The sequence below is a fragment of the Arachis ipaensis genome, chromosome B02 (assembly GCF_000816755.2).
Source record: "Arachis ipaensis cultivar K30076 chromosome B02, Araip1.1, whole genome shotgun sequence".
In the NCBI taxonomy this organism is placed as follows: Eukaryota; Viridiplantae; Streptophyta; class Magnoliopsida; order Fabales; family Fabaceae; genus Arachis; species Arachis ipaensis.
This window is the reverse complement of record NC_029786.2, coordinates 6,717,345-6,723,344: the sequence shown is the minus strand read 5'-3', so window position 1 is coordinate 6,723,344 and position 6,000 is coordinate 6,717,345. Positions and strand designations below refer to the sequence as shown.

The following is a 6,000-nucleotide window of genomic DNA, read 5'->3' as shown; positions in this document are numbered from 1 at the left end:
CATTTTTTACTACTCTAATAAAATTAATAGAATCATAATTCAAAAGTAAAAAAAATATTTCATATAAAAAAATAAAAATAACGGTAAAAAATTTATATAAATAAAAAATAATAAGAGTTTTATAAAAAAATAAAAATATGCATGAAAGAGTATTAGAAAAATAATATTATAAAAAAACAACAAAATTCATCGTATAAATAACAAAGCATACAATTAGTACATAGAAATAAATTTCAGTCCAACGTGAAAAGTTGAACGCAAAAGCGAGAATTGTAACTTTTGGTAAACGTGGGTTCAAGCGCAGAATCAAATTTACTTTTAGAGAAATAAAAAACAGCCAAACAAAAAAGTGAAACTTTCAAGAAAACTAAACGAGCTTTTGATACTTCAAACGCTAATGCAAACACACCCATAGGTAGATTATGGTTTTTGCATAATTATGTTTATTGCATAATTATGAACTACCTATGGTTTTTGTATTATGTTCTTGTCATGTGAAAAATAAGTGCCTAGAGGTTCATGTTCTTATTACTAAAAAAATTAATGTGCTCTATGTTGTTCTTTTGTGGCTTTCATTGCAGGAAAATCATAAGTGAAACAAACAAAATGGTGGAGAACTTTGAGAATTTAGAAAGTGATGCAGACTAGTGATAGTATCCACATACATGACATGAAGATGATTTATTTTGGAGTTTGTTATAGGTTGTTATAAATTATATTGTTGTTAAGATGGTCATGATTCATCAATTGTGATACTATTTAGCAGTTAATTCTTTGTCTTGAGCTATATAGTAAATGAAAAATTGTTCATTTTAATTTTTTTTAATATTTTTTTGGAATCACAATATGATTTGCAAACAACAGACTAAAAGCATTTTTCATGTGTGAGCATATGCTATATTTTTTAGTGGTGCTGAATAATAACTTTAGATATAATTGCAGTCCTATAATCTATGCAAAAATTGTGGTTACTTTTTGAATCCAAATTAAGAATTTGTACATTCAATCATCTATCTGTGCATGGCATTGATATAGAAGTAGCCACATTAGTTACAAAACCATGTTTCATCAATATTTCTCATTACAGACTTGCATAATTTCATTCACAATTCTCCTTAACAAGGGTAAAAGCCTGAGAAATAGTAAAACATAAATAAGATCAGCAAAAACAAAAATATAATTGTAAATTGAAAGTCAAATTACTCCATCTAAATAAAAAATCTTATATAAATACAAATCTAAGACGTCATATCTAGACATGTTTACGATGAACATGTCTGAATATGAAGAGCTATACTTATATCTATACAAGAATTTTTTAATTGGTTCAACTTACGGCGAAAATAATAGTATGGCCATGATTAGCAAGGTGTGCAAAGAGGTTGTTGATAGGACCGGTGCTGGTGTAAATGTGTTGGAACCATGCTCCCATAACAGCCAACATGACCACCCTTTTATTCTTAATCTTTTTTTACTTAAGATAGAACATGTAGTATCATTATTAGAAAAAAGATTAATATTGGAATTAGTAAAAAACGGTGACTGAATAGAGAGAATTGACTCAAAAAAGGAGAAATTAGACAACATGTGATGCTCCTAGAATAAAATATAATGAGATATACGAATACGCCGAAAGATAGAATCCCAATAACGATAATCCTTGTGTTCAATGCCAAAACCAAAAAAACAACACATGCGAATTCGAGGTTCAAGTTTATTATGTTCATGAGACTGAAGAAGGACAACACAGACACAACCAAAAACATAAAGAGAGTTGTAATATGGAGAAGTATGATAAAGATGCTTAAAGGGAGTAGTGTTATCAAGTACAGAAGAGGAAAGTCTATTGATAACATGAACAACAGTGAGTCGTGAGAACAGCTTTACTCCAAGTACGCTCAGGACACGAAGAAGAAATAAGCATCGCACGAACAGAGTCAAGAATGTAACGGTGTTTGTATTCAACTCTTCCATTTTGTTGAGAGGTATCACTACAAGAAAACTCAGATAAAGTACCCCGTACAACAAGAAAACTTAAAAGTATGGTGTCTTGATATTGCATAGCATTATCGTGTCAGAGGATTTTAATGACCTTGAAAAATTGAATTTTAATCATAGTGGCAAAGTTAATATAAAGCTGAGTCAGCTCATGATGATTAGTCATCAAATAAACTCAAGTAAAATATGAATAATCATCAATAAATACTACAAAGTATCGAGCACCTCCCATAGAAGCGGTAGGAACGGGACCCCAAACATCAGAGTGAATAAAATCAAAAGGAGAACAAGCAAGAGATGAATTATTATGAAAAGATAAAGTTAGTTGTTTTGCAGTTTGACAAAAAATTCAATCAAAGAACTCATTATTAACTTGACCTAAAATACCCGTAAACATAAGAGGACACAATTTTTCTAAAGAAATGTGGGCAAGACGGTGATCCCACAAGTAAAGTGTAGATGGAGAAGAAATAGCACAGAGATTTGATGCAGAAGGAACATGAAGATTCTCGAGGTCAAACAATCTTCCGACCTTACATTCGTTCCTGATGATCTGTCCCATCCGACGATCCTACACACGACAACTAGAAATAGAGAAATTGACATCAAAATCGAGATCAACAAGTTGACCAACAAAGATAAGATTAAAGTTTAATTTGAGAATAAAATAAGTATCAGGAAGATTAAGATTTGACTGTGAAATAAAATCCTTATGTGTTGCATGCAAGAGGAAACCATCAGCAGTGTTGACAGAAGGTGCATTTATAGTAGTAGACAAAGATGAGAAAAGATGACGAAAATGAGACATATGATTAAAGCAACTAGAATCAAAATACCATTTACAATTACTTGGAGGAGTGGAAAGAGAAGCAGGGGTATTATCAGAAAAGGAGAGAAATTTTTTAAGGAGAGACTCAATGTAGGATGGAGAGACAAAAAGTGGGTTGAGAGAAGAAGAGTTGGTGGATTCAGTAGCAGCAGCAGCAGTAGAAGCAGGCACATTCTTATAGTAGTTGGGACGAGATTGATACTTGTTTTTATCTGAATGTGTGAGCAAGTAGGACAGGTAGTAATCAAGTGTTCTAAGAGCTTGCAATAATGGCAGAACAGTTTTGGATAATTGGAGCCAATGTGACATTTTTGTTTTTGACATTCAATAGAAAGACAGTATGAGAAGCGATGCCTAGAACGGTTATAGTTGCGACAAAATTTACCCTTTCTGTCTGTGCCAGCAAAAACAGTTTCACTCTTAGAGCGAGTCAATCCTAGGCGTATTTCTTTAGACTTAAGACGAGGAAAAGCATCTTCAAGAATAAAAAAAGAATTCTGATAAAGAAGAGAAGCTCTAACTAGCTCATAGTCATCAGTAAGTGCCATAAGGAAATGTATATGAGACGTGTTCGGTTGCAATAACCCTCATATGCCTTAGCATTAGTTGAATCTTTAAGAATAGGCTCGCAAGAGGTCAATTAATCCCAAAGAATATTCATCTGAGCAAGAAAATAAAAAACTGCTTGTCCATGTTTTTGCTTAAGACTATGAAACTCCTTTAGCAGTTGATACTAATGAGAGATGTTAGAAATAGTATAACGTTTTGCTAAATGATCCTATACCTCTTTAGCAATTTCAAAATGTCCAAACCGTAAATAAATGCTTGGGTAGAGGTGTTGCGAAACCAAGTGATAATCTGGTGATTTTTCCTATCTCAATCTTTCAATTTCTCTGTAAAACCTTTCTCAACATCCTTTTTGAATTTGGAGGTCCCTTCTTTTGATTTTTTAGTCACAGTTGGCTTAACAGGACAAATAATATCACCATTCACGCAGCACCACAATTTGCGCCCTTTAAGAAATCCTCTCATGGCTTCAACCTAATGAGCATAGTTAGAGCTATTAAGGATAATAGGAATAGACTGAAAAACATCCGATTTTTTCATAATAGCAAATACAAAAATGAAAAGAGAGAAAAAACTGCAAGATTGAAGCAAAGAACGAGAAAACAGAAGACAAAATCGAAAAAAGTTCACTAAAAATTTTTAGGAGGGATCCCACTATGTGCCACATCATTCAATGAAAGATACATCGCAGCGTCTGAACGGAGGAAAAAAACACGTCAACGCTGACTCAGCCGAGCTAGCACACGGGTCAACTAATAGGCCGTATCGGGTCCAAATGTGGGCCTGACAGTCTGACACAACGGAACTCGGGTCACCGAATGGGTCAGATGGGTACAGTTGCGGGTTAGGTGGGGACTGGTGGGATCGCGGGTCGTGACACGTGGATAGCTTCTGAGCCATTGATCTGGGGCTCAATCTGACGACATTGGATGAGTCTGGAAAGGAGAAGAAAATTCGTTGCGCGGCGTGTCAAGGAGTTTCCGGTGACGGGTTTGGATTCGTTGGACTCGTAATGATGAGACGAAGACAATAGTATGGTCAATGATGAAGCACAACGTCAAAAAGGTGAGTAAAAAATAGAAACAAAAAATTACAAAAAGAGAGAACAAATAGGCTATGAACTATTTTTCATGGAGAAAAAAAATCTATATTCTTGATACCATGTTAGGAGGAAGAGAGTAATTTGAAAAAAAAGTTATCTATTATTGAGTGTATTCTAAATTTCTAATAATACAATATACAAGGATATATATATAGATGTTAGAAGAATCAAAACAATAAAAGCGTAATATTCTACAATAAATATACAGTTATATTAAATAAATATAATTGATGCTAACTGATCTTACAACAACAAAGCCTTGTCCCATTAGGTGGGGTCGGCTACATGAATTAAACGATGCCATTGAGCTATGTCATGTATCATGTCTACAGAGAGACCGTTTACATGTAGATCTCGTTTGACCACCTCATAGATTGTCTTCTTAGGTCTTCATCTGCCTTTCACCCCTTGTCCATCTTCCATCTCATCCACCCTCCTGAATGGGTGTTCTGTTGGTCTTCTTCTCACATGTCCAAACTACCTGAGACACGATTTTACCATCTTTTCCACAATGGATGCTACTCCAACTCTCTCCCTTATATCTTCATTCCTTATTTTTATCTAATCGTGTATGACCACTCATCCATCTCAACATCTTCATCTCTGCCACACTCAGCTTATGTTCGTGCTCCCCTTTGGCCGCCCAACACTCCATACCATAAAGCATAGCTGGTCTTATAGCAGTGCGATAGAATTTACCTTTAAGTTTTAAAGGCACTTTTTTGTCGCATATAAAACCAGATGCACTCTGCCATTTTGACCAACCTGCTTGGATCCTATGATTTACATCCTGTTCAATTTCTCCATTATCCTGTATGATGCACCCAAGATACTTAAAACTTTTAACTTTTCATAGGATGTTTTCTCTAATCTTCACCTCTATATTAGCGTTTTTCCTTCTCAGACCAAACTTACATTCCATATATTCCGTCTTGCTACAACTTATGCACAGACCATACACTTCTATAGCTTCTCTCCATAAGTCTAACTTCTTATTTAGGTCTTCCCTTGACTCTCTCATAAGGACGATATCATCAGTAAAAAGCATGCACCATGGCACAGGCTCTTGGATGTGCTCTGTGAGTACTTGTAAGACTAATATGAAAAGGTATGGACTTAAGGATAATCCCCTGGTGTAATCCTATACCAATAGAAAATTTCTTTGTCACACCACCTTGAGTCTTCACACTAGTTGTGACCCATCGTACATGTCTTTAATTGCACGAATATATGCGATCGTTACTCTCCTCTTTTCTAAAACCTTCCATAAGACCTGCCTTGGCACCTTATCGTACGCTTTTTCCAAATCAATAAACACCATATGTAGATCCCTTTTATTACTACGATACCTCTCCATCATCCTTCTTAGCATGTATATCGCTTCGGTGGTTGATCTGCCTGGCATAAATCCAAATTGGTTCTCTGTTACTTGTGTCTCTTTTCTCAACCTCCGTTCTATCACATCTTTCCATAACTTCATGGTATGGCTCATGAGCATGATCCC

The 6,000-nt window shown here is 34.9% G+C and overlaps 1 protein-coding gene across 1 annotated transcript in view; it reads left to right on the top strand.

Annotated features, from left to right (window-relative positions):
* LOC107624730 (probable inactive purple acid phosphatase 29) overlaps window positions 1–857 on the top strand; it is a 6,460-nt gene extending 5,603 nt beyond the window's left edge. Inside the window, exon 4 of the mRNA XM_021115310.1 lies at window positions 582–857. The gene's annotated coding sequence lies outside the window, so the exon portion shown is untranslated. The remainder of the gene's footprint in view (window positions 1–581) is intronic.